This window comes from Pithys albifrons, chromosome 4 (genome assembly GCF_047495875.1).
Source record: "Pithys albifrons albifrons isolate INPA30051 chromosome 4, PitAlb_v1, whole genome shotgun sequence".
NCBI classification, from domain to species: Eukaryota; Metazoa; Chordata; class Aves; order Passeriformes; family Thamnophilidae; genus Pithys; species Pithys albifrons.
In genome coordinates this window covers 38370211-38392129 of record NC_092461.1, presented here as the reverse complement: position 1 = coordinate 38392129, position 21919 = coordinate 38370211, and the positions used below count along the sequence as shown (strand labels likewise).

General features: G+C 45.9%; 1 long non-coding RNA gene across 7 annotated transcripts in view; it reads left to right on the top strand.

Annotated features, from left to right (window-relative positions):
- The first annotated feature begins 1994 nt into the window (after positions 1–1994).
- The window catches only part of LOC139671262 (uncharacterized), a 135500-nt gene continuing 115575 nt past the window's right edge, over positions 1995–21919 (top strand). For 6 of the 7 annotated variants that reach the window (XR_011697697.1, XR_011697698.1, XR_011697696.1 and 3 more), the window contains exon 1: positions 2258–2358. This is a non-coding gene — a long non-coding RNA (uncharacterized lncRNA). Of the gene's footprint in view, positions 2074–2257; positions 2359–21919 lie in introns of those variants that run through there. The other variant, XR_011697699.1, reaches the window with a different exon arrangement.

Sequence of the window (21919 nt, the reverse complement as noted above, 5' to 3'; positions counted from 1 at the left end):
ATTTTGAGGGCTATTTGATACATATTTCTCATCTGCTTTAGTAGCTGGGAGCTGTGAAGGAGTCATTAGGGCCCCATTTAAGGGCAATACCCATGTGAAGACAGAGTAGTAGTTTTATGTCACTGCTTCTCCCAAATTCCAGAGTGGGAATGGGCTTGGTGAAAAAAGTGTCAGGCTGCTTCAGAATAAACTGTGTCAGGGCACTCCAGCACTCAGTCTCTTTTCAGCTGACAAAATGAACCTTTGGTCTCATGAATAACCATAGATTTTGATCTTTCCCCTGAGTTCATTGACATTGGGAGGTCATTTATTTACGACTTGGTCCCCAGCCAGCTTTAGGACTATGGCCCAAAGTGATCTCCTACACTCCTCTTCTGCTGCAGCAGGTTGCTGAAAGGGATGGCACAAAAACCTTCCATTTACCTGTGCAGGAGGGCTCTCATCTTTCTTACTGTGAACATGCAAAGCCTCTTTTTTCAACCCAACATTATATCTTGTTAAAGTGCAGGACCACAGAATCACAGCTTGAATAAAGCCACATTTCCTACCATAATTTTGTGCCTTTTGCATAAGTATTTGCTTCTCCTGTAATGACTAGGTTGTTCTTGCAGATAAGCTCTTTTTTTTGCAATAGTCAAAGCATTATAGGGAGTTGGGAGCATATTTATTCATTAGATGAGGCAGCATGTGCAATCCCCATGAAGATGTGGATATGTCGGGTATAGATGGATATGTGAATCTATGCTGGGTATAGACATGCTCTATGAAGAGGCTGATTAGTCTAGTCTGGCAGCGACAGCTCTTAGGCTGGGCATCAGAACCCACGTAGGTGCCAGCCTCTTCTCAGGTTGTACACACTGCTGGAAAGACACTGAAGCTCCTGCCTCACAGCAAAGGTGATGGCACAGCAGGAGAGAGCAATAGCAATGTGAAGAAAAATCTCACATGGTATTGAGGTTTCTGCTTGATTTCAGGTCCAGTGTGTTTGCTTGTTTAAAGTAATAAAAATAGAAATAGAGTTTATTTTGTTTGTATACTGGATATTTGCTCTTGTTTTCCTGTTTCCCCAGTCTGTAGGCTGTTCTATGTTTTCGATGTTCTTTCTTCCAGTATTTGAAGAGCTGCAAAACTATTTTCTCTACTTGTGTGTGTGGGGTGCTTGTATCCTTCTCTCATGTGATTGTTTGAAGACAGATAAGATATGTCAGCACTTGAATACAGGGACAATGTGATTTCTCTTTAAAAAATTTCTTTGAGAAGCAAACTCAGCAGTGTTTGGGATACACGAGATGGAAGGCATCTGTCGGGGGGAACAACCGCGAAGAACGAGCAGTAAAGGCTCCCGTGCTGCCCATCCGCTGATGTTGAAGCTGATCCCCTTCTCCCGCAGCATCTTTCTATCCGAGACAGCAGGACGGGGTCGCAAAACTTCCCTGTGCACGCTGCGCACCTCCGCGCCGGCTGCCCCCAGCAGCTGCGGAGCGCCGCTGAAAAAAAAAAAAGGAATAATTTATTTATTTACTTATTTAAACTTCGGAGTACGCCGAGACACGGTGCGACGGTGCCGGCAGAGCGCTGCGGTGAGGTGAGGTGCCAATGGTGCTGTGCGGTGTCACTGGAGCGGTGCGGTGTCAGTGGTGGAGCCGCGTGGTGCGGTGCCAGCGAAGCGGTGCGGTGCCGGTGTTGCGTTGCTGTGAGATGCAGTGTCGGTGGAACGATGGAGTGGTGCGGTGAGATGCCGTGAGGTGAGGTGCTGAGCAGTGCCGGCGGAGCGGTACCGGTGGTGCGGCACGGTGCGATGTGGTGCGGTGAGACGCGGTGCAGTGAGATGCGGTGTGGTGCCGACGGAGTGGTGCCAGTGGAGCGGCGCGGTGCCGTGAGGTGAGATGCGGTGTGGTGAAATGCGGTGCACTGCGATGTGGTGCAGGCGGAGCGGTGTCGGTGCGGGCGGTGTGCTGCAATGTGGGGCGGCGCGATGCGGTGAGATGCGTGCCGGCGGAGCGGTATCGGTGCGATGGGGTGCGGGGCAGTGAGATGCGGTGCCAGCGGAGCGGTGTCAGTGCGGGCAGTGCGGTGCGATGCCATGCGGTGGATGCGGTGCGGGCGGAGCGGTGTCGGTGCGGGCCGTGCGGTGCGATGCGGTGCCGGCGGAGCGGTGCGGGCGGTGCGGGGCAGGAGGCGGGGGCAGGCTCCGTGGCTGCCCCGGGCTGCGGCCGCGGGCGGCGGGGGGCGGTGACGTCACAGAGCCGCTCGCCAGCACAACGTTCCATTGAGCCGAGCGCGTGCTCGGGCGAGCACATGGGCAGCGGGGCCCGCGCGGCTCCGCGCCCGCCGCGGCCCGGCCCGGGAGCGGGCGCGGTGAGTACCGGGGCCGCGGCCCGGGCGGTGGGCTGCAGGGAGGCGGTGGGCTGCGGGGAAAGGGGGGTATTTGTTTATTTATTGTGGTTTTGCCTCTGGTTCCCCCCGCCCCCCCGCGCTGTTATCCGTGCCCCTCTGTGGGGCGTGCGGGTCGCGGAGCGGTTCGCAGCCCGGGCGCGGGGGTAGCGCGGATGGGGGGAGGGGAGGGTGCCCTTCGCGTTATTTATTTATCTTTGTTAAAGCGCTGGATCGCCCATGGCCTAAAAATAGCAACTGCACGCCGAGACCCGTGCCGACGGGGAGGAGAGCAGGCCGGGGCACCGTCCGACGGCAAACACGGCGGCGATGGGGCCGTCGGTGCTGGGGGTCGGCGCGGCTCGAATTGCCCCGGCGCGATGCGCCCATCCCCCGCAGTCCCCCCATCCAGGCTGCCGAACTCAGGGAGGAGGGGAGGAAGAAATGGGTGTCCAGCCCCCAGTCTCGTGGTGTGGTGAGACCCCCGGGGCAGGGAGGTAACTGGGGGTGGTCCCCGCGGCGCGGGGCTGGATGAGCCCTCTGTTACTGCGCGGAAAATGCGCGCTGCGCTCAGGCCGGGGCGCGGAGCCGGCCTGCTGCTGCCTGCTCTGCCTTCTCTGCCTGCTGCTGCCTGCCTCTGTGTGCGGGGTGAATTAGTCTTTAACCTGCAGCATGAGGCTGCGTTGCTCGGCCACTGTTAGTGTGATCAGTCTGGTTCTAAACTGGGTATCAAGAGGGCCTGAGGAATAGACAGGAAATATTCTGTGGATGTTCCGAGGACCGTTTTTACAAAGGATTTCTTTTGGTTCTTTTCCTTAAAAAGTTGTGTGGGGTTTTTGAGTACAACTTTAATAGGCCTGGTTTTGTTTTTATACCTAAATAATACTGAAATGTGTCCTTTGACAGGACGCTTTAAGACTTGGATCTCGGTCTGTTAAACTGTAAGAATTGTGTCTGAGAGATGCTGCAGGCCTTCAGTGAGATCTTTTTAATCCCATCTGCGTTGGCAAGTTTAGACATGTTGTTCTGGTCATGTGTCTGGTTAGACACAGCCCCACACTAGTTCCTCTTTAATGATATATTAAAAAATGTACGTTACTTAAGTCATTGATTTGGAACAAAAGAGCTTTTCTGATGGTATGTTAGGGTATATTAGCCACTGCTAAATACAAAGAGCACAATATGTTGTGGGCTTGTTACAGCTATATGAGATGGGAGTGTTTATTTTTTCATGTAGCACAAAGAAATACAATCTCACTAATGCCAGTTTGCACCAAGTGCTGTGTATTATCCTAAGAACATTTATATACATTGTTGCAAAGCATGAGGCTATTAAACATATGTAGCTGTGAACTCTTGACATTACTAAAAAATAATGATACAGTCTGAGTCATATGTTGTAAACATCCATTTTCATTTTGATTGGTTTCTAAAATTATTAAATATGTGTGTTTTCTAAGCACGTGGTGCAGTAAGATGCTCTTCTGTGTTAGGAGGTGCATATCTCTGATAAATGACAGCTCACACCCCAGGGAGGTTCAAGTGATTTTATATTCAATATGAATAATTTTAGAAAGGCACCTTTATTCTTTTCAACCTCTCTCTCTCTCTGCTTTCTCTCATAGCATTGAGTCAGGAGTCTGGCTAAGAGCTAGCTTAGCATTGTTATAATTCTAATTGGTCTGACTTTGCCTCTGTGCATTTTAGGTTACATTAAGGTAATTAGTGATACAGATGCAGTTTGTCAGCCAGTGGGAATGCCTCGATACCTTTTTGGAGTAAAATGTACTGCGCATCTATATGTCTCACATCCCTGCGAGAGGGGCCATGCTGGTCTGATTGCACAGCGGCAGCAAGAGCAGTGCCAGCTTGCTGCTTCCGCAAGGCCTGAAGGATTTGGCTTCGTTTGCATCTGCACGCTGATGTCCACACTACGTCAGAGCTGGTCTGCAGTAGCAAAATAAGGCTTGCTGCCGTCGAAGGGCCATCTGTTGCAGACAGGAATCATGTGTTTGAATTAGTTTGTAAATTGGAATATTGATGTCCTGGGTGAACATGCACGCTTGGAATATAACCTTGGCTAGAGCTGACAGATTCCAGAGACAGTGTTGAGTTGTGTCTCCTGATGGTAGAGTGGTTCTGCAGCTCTGTGTTGCGGTGTGTTCTCCTCTGTGCCCCTGTCCCATCACAGCCCTGTTTATAATTTCATTAAGGACTTTTTATCTTCAAAAATTGGAGCTTATACCTAATTCTTTACAAGATTTGAACTGTATCTTCCTGTTTTTAATCAGAATGCTTTACAAAGGCAGCCTATGCTTTCTGACTGTATGTTTCATTGACTTTTGTATGGGGAATTACTGTCAGGGGAAGCCAATGTTGTGGAGCAAGGCTAGGGGGAGGAGAAGCGTGTCAATATACTTTTAGGGTATTGGTGCATCTTGTTTTTGTTTGGCACTTTTCAGCTGAAGGTGTTCAGTGCATTATTACAAAATCACTATTTTTCTACAGGTTTCTTCAGGCTTTTTCAGTACTTATGCTCATGCCGTTCTGTTAGAAATTGCAAGGTCGTGCTTACAAGTGAGGCAGCTTAAAAAATAATATTTTTTCCCCATTGGTCTGTACAGACAATACCTCTGGCAAGCCATGGGAAAATGCTGTGGCATGGGAGGTGTTTCTGCTGCTTGCAGCGTTACTGGGGGTTTGTCTTTTGCTCCCAGTAGGTTAATTGAGGCAATGCCAGTGGGTCTGTCAGTGCCTCAAGTGGAGCCTGTGTGCTGCTTTCAGTGCATCACTGCTGGTGATGCTGAGGTGGTGGGCACATCACCCTGACCCCTCACCACTGGCCAGGGGGATGACAGTGTGGTATGATGTCCTGTTTTGTGAGCCAGGAGGGGTGCAGAGCTGAAAACTGAGCTAGTGAAGAGGAAGATGCATACCTCGTCAGGGAGCTTTTGCCTTTTCTCAGCAAGGTGATACTGATCATATTTTGAAGCACAGTGTTGTTCTGTCTCTTTGTTGTCTGGTAGCTTTAGTACTAAACACCTTCATAGTTGCTGGTGAGATTTATGAAGAGTGAGGAGAGAATAAAGACATATCTGTCTCTTGGACCCATTATCACTGCATATGTGGGACATTTTCCCTCGTCACAGCTGCATCTGTTCCTGAGACTGTCTATCTTGTGTAGCTAAGTGCTCAGCCCTGGCAAACAGTACTGTTGTGCACTTGCATATGGTTTACTTATACCTGAAGGGCGGTCCCGTGGTGTAATGGTGAGCACTCCGGACTCAGAATCACAAAGTTGTGAGTTCAAGTCTCAGTGGAGACCGTACCGGGCAGTTAAATCAGATCGGATCTGATCCGTCAGATCTCGGATGCTCAGCAGGGTCAGCCCCTGTTAGTACCAGGTGCTGCAGACAGTCCTGAGGACTTCACTGTCACTGTCCAAGCTTGCTCGGCCGTGGCAGATGGACCTCAGGTGGTGCCAGTTCTGCACACGCTGTGCCTCACCTAAAAAATCCACTGTGCAGGCTTGAAGGGCACACCCCCACATGGGGACAGCCCTTCCCAAATCTTCGTTCACGAAGTTTGGCCATACATACATACATACATACATACATACATACTTATACCTGAAGATGCAGTGCCTGCTGTTTGCTTGCCTTGTGGATACAGTTCAGTGAAGGACAGCATTTTTTTGAGTTACCAGTGTTGCGATAAAGCAGTGTTCTTGACTCTTCCCTCAGTTGCCTTCCTGGCAAGTGCCAGAGATTGTTTAGAATGGGGCTTGACAATGGTACTTTTTTCCTTGTCACTGTAAGGGTGACAAATGAAAAGCAGTGAGATGGTTACCTGGTGCATCAGCTCTGCTCTGCTGAACACAGCAGTCTGCAGAGTGACACAAACACAGGGACCACCTGGGCATATGAAGTGGCCTGGATGTGTATGATCTGAAACATCCAGATGTATGATCTAAAGGCCTTTTAATGCATCCCTGGGTGGTATAATTCTTTATGTGAATTGGAGGTATGGATGTGAATATTGAAGTGGAGCCGTATCCTGCAAATCAAGGGCTGGTTGGGTATCACCCAGGTTTTCCTGGCAGGTTAATCCTATCCCCTCTGATGGCTGTGCTGTCACATCTTCACTGCTATTGGTATGTTATATTTGTCAGCGGATACTATGATTACATCTCCCATCACCTTGAAGGAAAAATGATCCATGAATTACTGCTGGTATAGTGCATCATATGCAGGAAGGGGCTCTCGAGTGCAGCAGTGACAGGCAGAGCTAGAACCAGTGCCTGGTAGATTATTTGAATTAGAAATTGTGGCATGGATCTTCAATGGTAAGAGTGATTAGCTGGTGAAACAAATCACCAAGGGAAGGGGCAAGTTCACTCTCTCAGTCATTTCTGCCATAAAACCTGAGTTGGAAGAAGCAGTAGAAGAAGGTTTGTATAAAAATTATTGGGTGGGTTCCGGCAAATCATCTCATTACAAAGTTCCTTGACAAAAGAGGGGAGGCTTGACCATGCTCCCCACTATGAGGCTGGGCTGTGTGGACATTGAGAGCCCACCTGTGGTGCTGGAGAGTGGGCTGAGCTGAGCTGGGATGTGTGGAACACTCTGACAAGAAATAGCAGCCCAAAGCCCTGGAAGGACTGTGCAATTGCACAGGAGAGTGTTGTTGCACAGGAGAGTGTAGTTGCCATGAGATGTTTTGGAAATCAGCCTTTTGTCACCTCTTTTGCATGTCTCCATCAGGAATACCGTGCACGAGATCATGGGCATGGCCAAGGGCTGCAGGACTTTGAACGCTTCTCGAGGAGAGAGCATTACATCACTGGGGTTCTCACCTTTAAGCTAGGGGCTTGTCCAGGCACAGGACCCAGCTCATCTTCTGGAGATAGGAATGAATGGTAGAGAAGCCTAAAGAAAGCCCCAAAATGATCATCTGTTTTGGGAAGAGGAGGTCCCTACTGCAAGAGCAGTACCCAGAGCTGTAGGCTGTTTCCTTAGAGGCAGGTGGCGAGCAGAGCTGGGTGGCAAAACCACATCCCATCATGTGGTTTATTAAGCAGCTTGTAAAGACCTTCAGCACAATGCAGGTTTGAGCTGGGAGCCCCCCAGACTTTGAAGTGAGCCAGTGCATGGATTTTAAGATTTAAAACTCTGATCCAGGCTTCGTAATCACCATCATCATCTTCCCTCCATTCAGCTGGATGGTCCACTCCTCCTTGACTTTCTCTGAACACTCATTCTGTGCTGCCTGGCTTCACTGGGTAACTGCTGGTTGTCTGCCCTGTCTGTGCTTTAGATTTACTGCTCGAGTTGTGCAAACGTGTATGTCAGGCTGGTAATGCCTTTGGTGTGGATGCAACATCCTGATTCCTTGCACTGGTAGAAGCCGTCATGTTATTACTGCTGTAAGTTCTTTTGCATTTGGGCATTTGTGCAGAGTAGCAAATTGTACAGGTTCAAAGACATTCCAAAGCAAATATGAAGTGGGCTGTCTTCTACTGCTTATGTACTGCATGCCTTTGGTCTCAGGGTGATTTTGTGCCTTTCCTGAATTCCCAACAGCTTGACTGAAGAGGTTGCTTGCCTCACTCTTTTTCTCCCAGTCAGAAGAACTAAAACTTTAGATCTTACCAGTGCTGCAGGAGTAACATCCTGTGAGGTCCTGTATAGATCTCAGCTGCTGTTAGGGAGCTATTGCCAGCAACTTAAAAGGAGAAGAAAAGTTCAGTTTAGGAGTATTAAAAAAAAGAAACTCTGGATTAACACTTTGTATTTTGAGGCCTAGATTTGATTAGACTGCAACCATCTCATCTTGAAAATGTTGGCTGAGCAAAATCCCAGCCAAAATTAAATGCATTGCATTGCCTTGTGCAGTTTCCTGTCCAGGTTAGGGACCAAGCCCTGAATGCACAAGTGGAAGGGGCGTGCTGGCTGTGCAGGGAACACGTGGTGCAGGAGGCTGGAGTGTTACTGCTTTTGTAGGTTTAGAACAGGTGGCTTTTCCTAGATGTCTTTCAGCCAGGTTCTATGTCCTTGCAGCTTAGTGTTGGATCAGGCATCATTGTCCCTGGTGTTGGTGCAGTGCTGACATATGTGTGGTGTTGTGTGTGCTGGTTTACATGGTGGAAACAGCAGCTGTGGGCTCATGCCTGATCTTGTGGGATGTGAAGCAATGGCCAAAGCCCAGGCTGTGCTTGAACCCTTTACATGACACCTTGCTGAATGGAAAAACATGCCTCTTTCTTTGCTAATACTAACATTTGGTATTATTATTAGTGTCCTCATCATTATAACTATCATTATTATTATATAAGCTGTGTTACAAACATAAAGTTTATTATACAGTCATGTAGTCATGCTATAGGAGTCTCTAGATGTGATGTACCAAAGCCTCTTTATGCTTTAATTGGGGTTGTGAATAGGTAGTCACAGCTATCAGTGAAATGACCTGCAATTTAACACATTGAGCAAAAGCTACCATACATCCTTTTGGAAATATTTAGTAATGTTTCCAGGCCTATTTAAATAATAATGGGTTGTTTACTTTTGGTCTTCTTTCATAAGAGTAGGAAAGTCTGAAATACATTTTCCCAGAAGCTCTCGAGGGGTGAGTAAAGGCTAAGATCTTCATGCTGTGGCACAGGCAACTGGGATGCTGCTCAGGGGTTTTAGACCATTATGTTTTCTGTGTGAATTGCTGGATTCTTTGATTTACAGGTATCTCACATCTGCTTCTGTTTTTTCTTAGCTTTTGGGGGTGGTCAAAACTTTACATTTTTCTTAACTATCAAAAAGGTTGCTGTTAGATTATACAAAAATACTAGCAAAAATGTACATGTGTTTGGTGTTACAGAGGAAAATAATAGCCTTGTTTAGGAGCTGGGAGGCTGGACTGGAGATCCCAGAGGGTTCTTCCCACGAGCACTTCTCTATTTTTGTGGTAACCGAGGCAAAATGGAAAAGCTGAGCTTCAGGTCTCTGTTTGTGAAACAAGATGGAACGAGGTCCAGCTTTCCTGAATACACAAGAAAAGTAAATAAATGTGATTAAGATAATCAGGTTCAGAGGGGAAATTTGTCTTGAAAAGTTTTTCTTGTTCTGAGTTGTTAGCATGGAGACCCACCAGTTCTGCTTGTTATGAGTGGCTTGGAAAGATGATGGGGTTCCCAGTGCTTGGCCGTGGGTAGGATTTGGGGGTTTAGCAAGGAATTATTTCTCTCCCTCTCTTCTATCCTGCCATTTGTGTCTCATCTGGAAATGCTGGAGCAGCCACTGCCTTTTCATACAGTTATTCACAGTGTAAAACAGCAGAGCCCTAATGTCCGATGGACCCTCAGAACTTCACAGAAATGTTTGAGCTCCTGTACTTGACATATTCAGAAATGGCATTATTGATGTATTGTGTAGATTGCCATCTTTGAGGAGGAGGTCTGATGGCTGCAGCCAACACAACCAGACAGGAAAAGAGCTTTTGCAAGCTTCTCACCAAGCAGCTTTATGTTTCAAGTGCTAATCTGGAAGGTCTGGAAATAAGACCTTACTTAGCTCCTAGTTTACTGTGACAGGTAAGCATTGGTACCGGCTTTGCATCTTTCATAGTACAGTCAATGGCCATACTTCATAAGGAGGAGGAAAAAGGAAGGGAATTTTGCAAAGATTTTGTAATTTTAATTTTAAAGATAAGCATATCAAGTATAATCTATAGGTTACTAGGTGGTAATTTGGGTATAAATATCTTTGAGGCAGGTTGTAGCCTGCTCAGAGCTCAAGATGTTGCCATTAGTGTAAAGCACAACATTTTATTTCCTGGGGGTACAGCCTGTACCCCTCTGTTGGTAGCCACTGTCCCTGATTTCCTTGTAAATCTTGGTGACTTGAGAGACTTTAAACAAACACTTTATTTTGCAGGATGTGTTTAATAACTTTTAGTGAGTATTTTTCTTGGGGTACTTTTAAGAGATGGATTACAATAAATAGAATTCAAATTCTGTACATCCCTTTGTTAATTAACACAATTGCAGCAGTATGGGAGAGAAATGTATGGCAGGGATTCAACAACTTTCAGCCACTTGTCCTGGTCCACTAAGACTGGAACAGCTTACAACTGGTCTTGCTAATACATTTCACCTCCTAATAATACTGGGACAGCTAATATTAATAGTGATAAATACCAGTATCTTGTTCTGCTTGTAAAATTTGGATGCTGATCAGGTAAAAATGTTGTTGTCTCTACTGTGGCAGCAGAAAGACAGCTCAGGCTCATGAAGGTATGAGGTGACATCAGGGATGGACCACCATGTGGGATACATGCTCTCTTGAAAGTCTTGAAGTCAGGGATAAATCTGTTTAAGGCTTTCCAGAGGCATGACAAATCCTGTAGACCTGTGAAATACTGCTTATAACATTAATATTTCATTTGCAGATATTGAGGGATTTTGATGTCCATTAGAAGCTGCCAAGTGTTAAGACTGAACTCCCACAGTTGCAGTTTCACTGGAGACTTGGCTGGCAGAGTGGGTCTGCACAGAGGCTTCTGACTTGCCTCCACAGTGGCAGGACACAGTGGCACCAGAATAAGGAGCTTGAAGTCACGTCTGAGTCCTGTGAAGTGGCTGATACCACAGGAGAAATGATGAGATGGCCTTCTCCCCCCAGTCTTGGCACTTGGAGCCCCAACACTGCCTTGCAATGAATGATCTAGTTGGGCAGCCCAGGCTCAGGTGGCCACAATGTGAAGATGATCCATATATTTGTTTAACCCTTTTACACTCAGCTGCTGCCAGGGAGCCAAGTTCTTGAATGTTGTTGGCTCATTGATGAGGAACAGCTGTCTGAACTCCAGCAATGCTGAAGAGCATGAGAAAGAGGTTGAAGAGCCTGCTGCTGCCATGCTGGCTATGTGCTGATGGTACTTGCCCACAGGTGGTCAGTTGAGTCAGTGGGTTAGTAGCGCTCTTGACTTTCCCCTGATGATGAACTTTTTTTCTTCTGGTATTTCTGTCACCTCTGGCTCATTAGCAGGACCAGCCACATCTTCATGGGAAGAGTCCTGGTCTTGGCCTTGACATTCATTGCATCTTGGCTTGACAACAGCAATAACATACTTGTGTAGGGAGCCTGTGAGTGAAGAGAGTTGCAGCATCCAGGAGATTGCAGGCCATTTCTGCTTCTGTGTGTCTTTCTATGCTGGCTTCTGTTGGAAATACAGATAAGGTTTTGAGGTCTTTTATTCTCTTCTTAGTGTTCTCCCTGAATTGCCTCAGGTAGCAGGAAGAGTGCTTGAAGTTTTGTGCTAAAGACCACAGGAGCTTTCTGCAAGGAAATGAAGCTCTACTCTCTGAAGGTCCAGTTTCACATAAACTGTGCAACCCCTGGAGATAAGGATCACCAAAAACCTCATCATATTCTGCTCTTAAGTTACGTTCAGCTGAAGATCCTTTTTCTGAATATATAGCTATGATGTATATGATGTTTAAAGACACTTAAGAAGCACACAAGCAGAACAAGATCCTCCACTTCTGGGTTGGAGGGAAGAAGAGAAAGAATCTGTATCAGGTTCATCACCTAATACAGTACCCAAAAGATTATCTGGCTATGACTGCAGTGTTTAAACTGAGCATTGAAAAAAATACATTTGACTGCAGTTCCAGTTACCTGCAGTAATTTGAGCCTTTTAGGAATATAAAAAAAATTCATGAAATTTAAAGATGAAGGTATGTGCCCAGACATCCCTAGCTCTGCCCTCCATTTCTTCACTCATTTCAAACTAGGTCTAATTATCAGAAATTTTCTGCAGAAGCAAGGGTTTGTAGCACCCTAAAATGTCAAAGCAAGCTCTATTATCTGGCAGAAGTGTTACATGTTGAATTGTTATTTTTTAAAACTATGTTGCCTCCTATATCACTTGTGGATGGACTCAGAGATTCCAATTTAATTAATGTACAACTCTTGGTCCCCATCTGTTTTCTATGTACCAAAATGCAATATTTAAACGAATCAGCAGCTAGAAGAGGAATCATGATGTCAAGCTCATGATGGACATTGTGGCCACTTTAGTTAGGGGTTGTTTCTGTGTGGTTTGAGAGATGTGGTGGTTCTAATGTGGGCTACTGCTTATTGCTGGTTGTTTCAGTAATGGGGGATCTTTACACCATATCTATTAGTGGTTTAAGTGGGATTTCAGAGAACAGGGAATGGCTGGGTCTTTGCTTGTGCTGTGTTGTGGTTGACCCCTTCCCATCTTCCTGTCTAAAGCAGGATTATTAGATGGGCCCATCCAGGATTGCCATGTATGGTGACTTGACAGTATCTCCTTTGGCATGGCTCCATTCTGGTCAGCCTGCCTTATTTGCTCCTGCTTTCTATCTGTATCTTGGTTTTACCCTAGGTCATTGGGTCTCTGGGACAGAGTTTGACCTTTCTGTTCTATTTTTATATAACATCCAGCACAGACACGTTTGGTATCTCAAGCTCTTGGTGGTGCTGTATGTTATGCCAATAACTAACAGTGCTGATATTCCTCCTGGGCATCTGTTTCTGTCTGTGCACATGACGACCATAAACGTGCTGCTGTAGAGTAGATTTTCTTATATGGCTTCTGTGTTGTTTTAGTTCCGAATAGCCGTAAAAGTGGCAACCAGCTTGGTACAAGTAGTATACAGAAAGCATTTCCATGCCAGTGAAAACTGTCAGTGCTGACCTATCAGAGCCAGTGGCTGGTGGTGAAGTTATAGAGTCACAGAAATCATAAAATGGTTTGAGTTGGAAGGGACCTTAAAGATCATCCAGTTGCAACTCCCCTGCTGTGGGCCGGAACACCTTCTGCTAGACCAGGTTGCTTCAAAGCTCCATCCAATGTGACCTTGAACACCTCCAGGAATGGGGAACCCACAGCATCTCTGGGCAAGTGCCAGTGTTTCACCACGCTCATAGGGAAGAATTTGCTTTTGTACAGGGCAGTGCAAATAAAGCATGGCACAGTTTTTCTACTTGTGCTTGTATAAATACATCTATATCCAAGTAACTTTTCTATGTATTTTTATGTATATACAAACATATGTGTGAAAGCGTCATTGCTTGCTTACCTCTAACTTTGCTTCCTCCTCCTAGTTTCTCTCTGCTTCTCTGTTTCTGTTCCACTTTGTGTTTGAGTGTTATGCCTATGGTGTTTTTCATAGGCATACTTCCCTTTTTTTCTTACCTTCTTTTCCCTTTTCTTCCTATTCTGGCTTTTCATTCTTTTCCTTCTTGGCCACATGTTTCTGCTCCGCTTCTCTTCTGCGTGGTTTCTGTTTTCTCTCACCAGGGCAGGTTGGCCAAGCACCCTGTTAAACCTCTCTGCACACCCTGAGCGTTGGTGGTCCAAGGAATGATAGCCATTGTGACCTTATTGGAAAAAAGAATAAGGGAGTTGAAGCTGCTTTCGTTTCCCTTCTCTCTAAACTATTCTCAGTTTTTTGGTTTCCCTTGCCTCCTCTGGATTGCAGCTGGCATGGCTGAATAGATGTTTCTCAGATTTATTGGTTAACCATAAAATTGGTGTTAATGGCCAAAGTGCTTCTTCCCTGCACCTCTGGCCTGGTAGTGCTCCTTGGCTGGTGTGTGCAGTTTGCACCCCAAGCCCAGACTCTGTATTCCTACTGTTATGCCTCTTTCTGCTGCTGATTTTAGTAGTCTTCTAACTTGCTGAAAGTCCAGGGGTTTTGCACCTGGTTTCAGCCCTGTTTCTGCCCTCGGGGGGATGAGGCCGTGGTTTGTGGTGATTCTGTGAGGGCTGCCATGCACTGATGGCAGAGCTTTTGTCTGCAGAAAGAGTTGAGTCGAAGGGTGTACATGGTGATGGCTCGATTTGGGCAATCACCATCCCTGTAAGAAGATGCTGCCCAGGGAGAGCAAGTGGGCAGTGTTGGGAGCAGGGGGATTTTAAATGGAGCTGAGGACGCATCCTGTGCAGTGCTTCCCAGTCTGTGCAAGCAGTGAGTGTTGTCAAGCCGCCTCTTTTAGGGGTTGACTTGGAGACAAAACTGAGGGTTTGGCCTGCTTTTGATTATAGAAATGGAGGGAACTGAAATCGGGAAACACTTTGATGTTGATGATCTGAAGAACATGCTCAATATCGCTTGACAGCAAACATTTTATTCTCAGCTGCATCCGCCTTGTAGCAAGCACATTGGTAAGGTGACTGCTTGCACAGCTGTTTTTTCCTGCCCCCAGAAAATCCCAGGACTCAGCACTATGTTTCCTATGCTGGAAAGCTGACAGTTCCAAGCCCTGGTTTGTGGCATTGGTTTCTTCTATGTGTGGCAATTCCTGAACGTGCCTAGCCAGCACTCCATGGGGGTCAGGTTGGGTGAACTCTGCTGAGTGTGGTTTAGGCATGAGGACCCATGGAGGGGTTTTCCTTCCAATAGATGGAAAGATTTTTTTTATTTCTTGGAAAGATGTAACATGAGGAGAAAATTTTAAGAGATGTCATCAAGGTGAATAAACAGAAATCAGACTCCGGACTGTCTCCTTCATGTAGTTGATGATAATATGTGAGGCTTGTTAATGTGAAATGTGAACACTCAGTGATGTGTTTCATTCAGGATGATGCTTCATTTTTTTTTCCCTTTTTTCCCCTCTCTGAAATGCAGACTTTCACAAGTGGTAAAAGTGGTACAAGTGTCCCGTGCCACTCACTCCCACCCCTCAGCCCCCCTTGGACAAGGGGTTATTTCAGTCCGTGCTTATAACCTGATCCTGCTGATGCCCCTTGCTCCCAAGGATCATTTACTGCCAATTGTTAGGGTGATTTGCTGTCTTCAAGACACTTGGGCCCAATCCTTGCATGCCCAAATGGGATTTTTTTGCCCTGGTTTAATTTGGCTGAGGAATGGGCTGTTTATCTGCTCATGAGTTTGGTGCTGCCAGTTCACTGAACACAGTGGTGGCATCTGAACTTCTCTAATAATTGCAGCCCTCAGGATGGGACACTGAGTGACACTGGTTGAGCTGGGAAATGCCAAGGACCTTGCCTTGGAAAGCATAAGGAGAAAATCGGCTGGGGTAGCCTGGCAGACAACTGAGAAAGAAAATTTGTTTCTACAGCCCAGTCTACTTAATGCTGAGTTGTCACCATGCAGGTTGTCCCAGGTTCAGTGGTGAGGCTTGTGATACTGCTGATCTTACATTTTTGGGCTCTAGTGTGGTAGAATTTCTATAGTGGGACAGGTGCTCCTTAGACAGCATCCTGTCTATGGCCCTGGTCAAAAGCAAGTGCTTCAAAACTAAACAAAACAAACTGGATGAAAGTGAAATAATAAATGGCTAAAAAGTAGCCAGATCGTATGAGCAGTTTTCTACCAAAACATTTCAAGCCCTTGTTGGCTTGTGCCCAAGTCATGCCTGCCCAGTGGAGGGCTTGGTGATGAGTTGTAGATGGCAGATTTCAGCTAGCTTACAACATCTAAACAAATAAATCTTTTTCCTTTCCTCCCCTCCAGTATCTAAGTGTGTGGTCTTTGCTGCTTGAGTGTCTCTTTTAAGAAGCTTAAAACTTTTTCTAAGTGAAATATGTTTCTGTGCTACAGTTGGGAGATAAATATAGCTGGTGAGTTGAAAGAAGGCCATAGTATGTGTTATGTTGCCTTACCCAGTATTTTTTCTTTTTTTTTTTTCTGTGCTAACTCAAAATGGAAAATCTCCTGAAAGATGTTATTTTTCTTATTTAAAAAAATTACATACCAGAATTCCATTCACTGCCTTATGCTTCAACCAGTAAAGGATTAACCCCCTGTCCCTTTTCTCCACCCCAGCGACGTGTGTTTGGAAAGCGGGTGCCTTTACAGCTGAGCCAGCTTTAATAATAATAATTCGTGTTGAGAAGCACAGAGCAGCCTGTGATTAGCAAAATAATTATTGGAGAGTATATAAATTGAGAGGTGGGTTTTTGACAAGGCAAGGGGAACGCGCACTGCAGCTGCCTGGGGATGTAATGAACTCCTCTCTCCCTGTTGATGTTCTCCCTGTAAAGTTGGGTGCAGGAACTGTGCAGAGCAAAACATGCTTGTAAAATGATTATTGCTTTTGATTTTTTCCAGTAAATTCTGCTGATGAAAGAGTAGCTGGAAAACTTTAAAATGAGAGTTTTACACTGGGCTCTGGAGGGTAATTACATCGGTAACTTTTTTTTGTTTTTTAAAGTTTGGATGCAGTTGTTGCGGATGTTTTCTGTGCTTGCCAGGAGGCCAACCATTGACTATCTGTTGGCTCTGGCACCTAAAGGATGGGCTAGGAACCCTTCCAAAACTTCTTTTTAGTGAATGCTGGTTCAGATCTGGGTCAGCAGGATGGAGAAAGATGTCTCTATTACAGGACACTACTCTGACACCTATAAAGACAAGTTTTAGCTGATGGCTCATTGCCTTAAAATCTAATCTGACCTCTGCTGCCTAACAGTGAGCAGAGCATTTTACGCATGCTTTCCCCTCTGTGCTTGGTCAGCAAGGGCAGGGTTTCTGTCAGGCAGCCTCTGTGCTGGAGCTGCCAGCACGGAGCAGGCTGGGAGGTGGCACCGTGCACATGTGGTTGCAATTGGCCATCACTGGTTCAAGGCTTCAGGGTAGAGCTAACCCCAGGGACTTGAACAGGCAGGCCCAGGATCGGGGACTGCTGGAGCTGACCTAGACCAGAAAAACCAACAGAGCTTGGGAGATTCTTCCTAAGAATGGTGCTGGGACAGGCATCTCCAGACAACTGATCTGTGGATCAACCTCTGCCTGGGTGCTGTCCAGCCTATGTACCCTCCTTTTTGTAAAATAATTCATCTGCAAATATATATTATACTAAGAGAAACAAGTCTCTAAAAAAAGTAGGTTTAGGCTAAAGAAAGCCAGATGGATCTCTTCCAGGCTGCCTTAAATATTTCAATTGGACTTGTACAAATAGGGCCCCAGTTTTCCCCCATGATTCTTGCTACCATAATACACAAATAATAATAATAAAAACATGTGCTTTAGTTTGTTTTACTTGAGGCAAGCAGGTGGAGTGCATCCTTTGATCGTTCCCAACCTCTGTGTTTTGTGATACCATGTTTTATTTTCCTGTATTGCTTTTCTTGACAATAATCAAAGGATGTGTGTGTCCATGCATGTATGTGCATGTATGGATACACATACCACACATTCACACACACTTACCTTAAGCCCTTTTTCTATATTAAAACTACATGGTTGGTTTTTTCCCTGTGTCAATGACAACTGGTATCGCCTGCATCCAACTAAACATGACATTGAGTTAATACCACCATGTAAAGTTCAGGAATGCCTGGTGAATGTTTTTCTAGTAAGAGGATATTCTGGTCCTCTTGATAATCAGGCCCCCATTGTAAACTCATTTTGAGTCAGAGGTTTAAATCTTTGTTCCAGTGGAAAAGATTTTTATGGGCAGCCCAAAGAGGCATCAAATCCTGGGGTTTTCTTTAGCATAGCTGCTTAAAATAGCACAGATGCTGAATCCAAGGGAAAACAGAAAAGTTGAAACAATAGAAATCATGGTTTGGTGCCACAAACCTTTTGTCCCACCCCGACCCGTTAGAAATTTGGCAGAGGCAGCAGCCTGGGTTTCCTTACTATGTGACACTGCATGCTAGTGATTCCTCTGGGCAGTTGGGTTTCTATCTCTGCTGGTGGTCAGCCTGATTTTATTTTGAGGATGCCAGAATATGGCTTTGGAAGTCAAAACTATGCCAGTTTTATGCAGACCTATTCCCCTACTTCTTATATCCCTCATGTATTTGCAGGGAAAAGGCTTTTCTGGAAAATGTGCCAGCATTTTGGAAACATGTTGTCCCCATGATTTTGGGTTTGGACCTCTTTTTCCTTTCCCTTCTTCCACACTGTGAGTAGGACATCCCCATGGAGTCCATAGCTCTTCCCATCAGTCCTGCACAACTTACCCATCACCTTTGCTCTCAGTAACTGAGATTACTGTAGCAGCAGCAGCCCTTGGAAAAATGATTTTGTCAGGGTAGAGCATCATGCTGAGACAGTCCATGCCTTGCAGAAGGTGTGATTCCTGTGTTGATGAGGTGGCAGGTGGCTCAGAGGAGTCAGTGCCCAGGTAAAGGTGAGCTGGGAAACCTATCCCAATTTTCTTGTGCTGTAGAGGATGCTCATGGCTGCATGGTGGATTTTGTGAGAAGCATTGCGGTGATGAAGCTGAAAGCTCTTACATCTTCTTTTGCTCTTCATTCCTGAGAAATCCGGTACTGAAAGGTGGTCATGCATCATTTTGTTCTTCTCCTGCTCATCCAGATGCTGGTGCTAGTGCTGTTGTAGCAGCTGGGTACTGCTCACATGTGGCATTGCCCTTACACCTGCTGTGCTCCAGGTGATGGATGTGCTGTCTTCCTTATCCTCGAGGGTCCCTGGTGAGGACCTTTTGGCAGGTGGAAAGCACTTTCCTCTCATCTGGCCCCAGCTATCTTGGCGCATTCCTCTGCCCAATGCACTTTGCCTGAGTAAATAAGAACAGCACTTTCATTGCTGCTTTATCGCACAGGAACAGCAGCCGTAGTGTAAAGTGCTTTTACACCATGCAGGGGCCACACACACTTGGATTGCCATTCCTTGGTCTTGGATACTTCCTTCATTCTCCTTACTGTGGTACTGAAGCATCTTTCCAAAATTAAAAAGTGACAGCAATCTTACTCATTTCCTTAAAACAGTCCCTGAGGATGGAGGAATGGTGAGATTAGCATCTGGAGCTGACATATATATTATTGATGACACCTTTAAATGATTAAACCAGTTTTCCTTGCATTATTTAGGGAAATTATTATATTCATCATTAATGGAAAGCTGTCTGGGGCAATGTGAGATTTACAACTATAAGTACCATCTCTCCTGCTTTTGTCACTTGCTGCGTGTCTTCTCCCATTTTTTGCTTGTCCTTTGTAGTCAGTGTTTGTCCTTCTGTCAGTGCCTCCTGCTGCCTTCCCCCTTGGTGTAGGTGACCTGTGGCTGCATAAGGGTGTGTATTTTATTCTAGACCGGTAATTTAATTTTCAGTGTCACCAGGATATAAGGGATGTGGTAATCTGGGTGAGGAAATAAGGTTTATAAACTCTTAAGTACATTTAAGAGCTGTTTGCAGCAAATGTTATTCATATTCTTGTTCTTGATATTACTGTCAAGGGTAACTGGAAGCATGAACAACCCTGGCATTAGGTATGCTTATCTCCCTGTGATATGATGCAATATTACAGCTGGATTGTATTGTAGAATGAAACAGTGTTAACAGATAATGTGGCTGTGATAGGGTAGGCTTCCCCATGCAGAAGATGGGAGTCCCTTTGAACCAATTAGTTTTACTGGATCCTTAAGTAATTACAGCATGGTCTTCCCCATGAAGAAGAAATACTGTTTACAGGGTGTGATTTTAAACATGAAGTGTAGTTAGCTTACTTGCTGTCCCACAGGAGATCAACATCTATCTGTGGAGCTTGGGTTGACCTCCATATAGTAAATTCAGTCTTCAAAGTTAGTTGTCTTAGGTCACTAATAAAAAAGCTATTTCTTAAAGAAGAGGATATTTAGATGGAAACTTAATTGTTGATATTCAGTCTTTTGGCTGAAACTCTATGTCTGCCTCATGCAGAGTGGCCCTGGGATGTGAGTGGAACAGGAGGAGCGTGAGGTGCCTTCAGGATAGGTTAGGAGATGAGAACCTCAGCTTTGAAGGGGTTTGTGGAAAGGATGAAAACTCTACTTGGAGTCAGTGCATTCCTCTAGAGCATGCAGAACAGAAATAGCCCTAGTAATCAATCAATCAATCTAGGTAGGAGATCTCCCCCCACCCTCCCCCCTGCCTTTATTCTTCCTGCCTTTTCTAATATTTACTTCTGGTTTTCAGACTCAAAAGTCTTTCCTGTAGGAGCCTAGAAAAGGGTTCACACTTTTGTGACTTCTCCCCGTACAAGTCTATAAGGAAAAACAATTTATTTGGTACTTCTTCATCCTTGTTTCTTTGACATCCTGCTTGCCCAGACCCTTGTGCTGGAGAAGTTGAGGTGCTTTTCACCTGACATCTCAAGCTTGAATGCCCTCACAGCATCTTTCTGGTGTGAGGGGGGTAGCATGAGCAGGGACCTTACAGGTATATGGCAGCCTGGGAATGTGGTCATTATGGAAGAGGACCTGGAGGAGAGTCTCTTGGGTTTTCCTGTACTCCATGTTTTGTAGCACTCATCCTTTGGGCAGGCTGCTGAACCCCAAAACACTTGCTTATGCAGGACACTGTGGTAATACTGGGGGAAAGGAGGCCTTGCTTCCTGGTTTTTGCTGCCAGTCGATTCAAGTCCAAGAACATAAGGATTTGTTGTTTTTCTTATTCCACTTCATCTCTTTACAGAGGCTCTGTTTAATATCTTACTCTTGTTTGAAATGTGGAATTCGTCTGCTGCTATTATTATCTCAAAGCAAAGGGGCCACAAAACTTTTTTTTTTGTTCAGCCCAGCCTGGATCACTTTGTGCTGGGGGTCCTGGCTATGGGATGGGGCTACCCTGGCCACATCATCCGCAAAATAATGTTTTTCTCCTTATTATGCAGCTACAGCTCCTTTCCCTCTGAAAATTGCGAGTAGGGTGAGAGGGTGTACAAGATGCTTGTGGGGATCTCATTCTATACAGCGAGGTATCCTTTGTCACCAGCAATGCAGAAAATGCAGAGGAGACACAGGATGGTCTCCCTATCTAGGAACCTCACATGCAATCCCACTGTCCTGCTTCTGCATTCCTTCCCAGCAAACTTTAACCCATCTTGGGAGCTAAGCTGGGTCCTTTCCAGATGCTTCTTGACAACTTTTTGTCACTGGCAAATGACTGCCATGCCACCTCTACAAAGCACTGCACCTCCCAGGCAGCACTTCACAGCCAGCTGTCCCTTTTGCCATGGATAACATCGTATTTATCCCCTGTTCTGGGCTGTGCCTGCGCTCAGGGCCAGTCATGCGGCTCCCACGGGTCTGGGCTGGCTTTGCCAGTGCTGAGCATCATCACAGGCACGTGGTCCCAGAGAGCAGCACTCACTGCTCCCTGCAGCCCCTCCTTTGTTGGGGAAAGAAGGAAAAAAATCCCCTGAATTCTTCACTGCTGATTGCAAAGGGCAATTATTTAATGAGATTTTGGGCAGAGGGAGCCCAAAAAGGTTAGACTGCTCTGAATCTGGGCCATGAGGCTGCACCGTATTAGTCATAGGGGGGAGGAATAAAAAAAAAAATCTCTGAGTCATAATCCCTGATACTACAGAGCAGATTTGCTTTGGGGTGTTTTTTGTGTTCCTATGTGCTGACTAATGTGCAGAGAAACAGTAAGAGCCCTTTCCCTGCTCTTTCATCCATGAAGAATGTAGCCCTGTGTCCCCCCTCCTTACCTCTATGACATACCCAAGCGTGCTGTCCTTCTGCTTCCCAGCCTACCGAGCACCACTTACCCTCCTCAAGACCCCCGAAATGCCAGTGGCAGTAAGGTGAGTGCTGGCACTT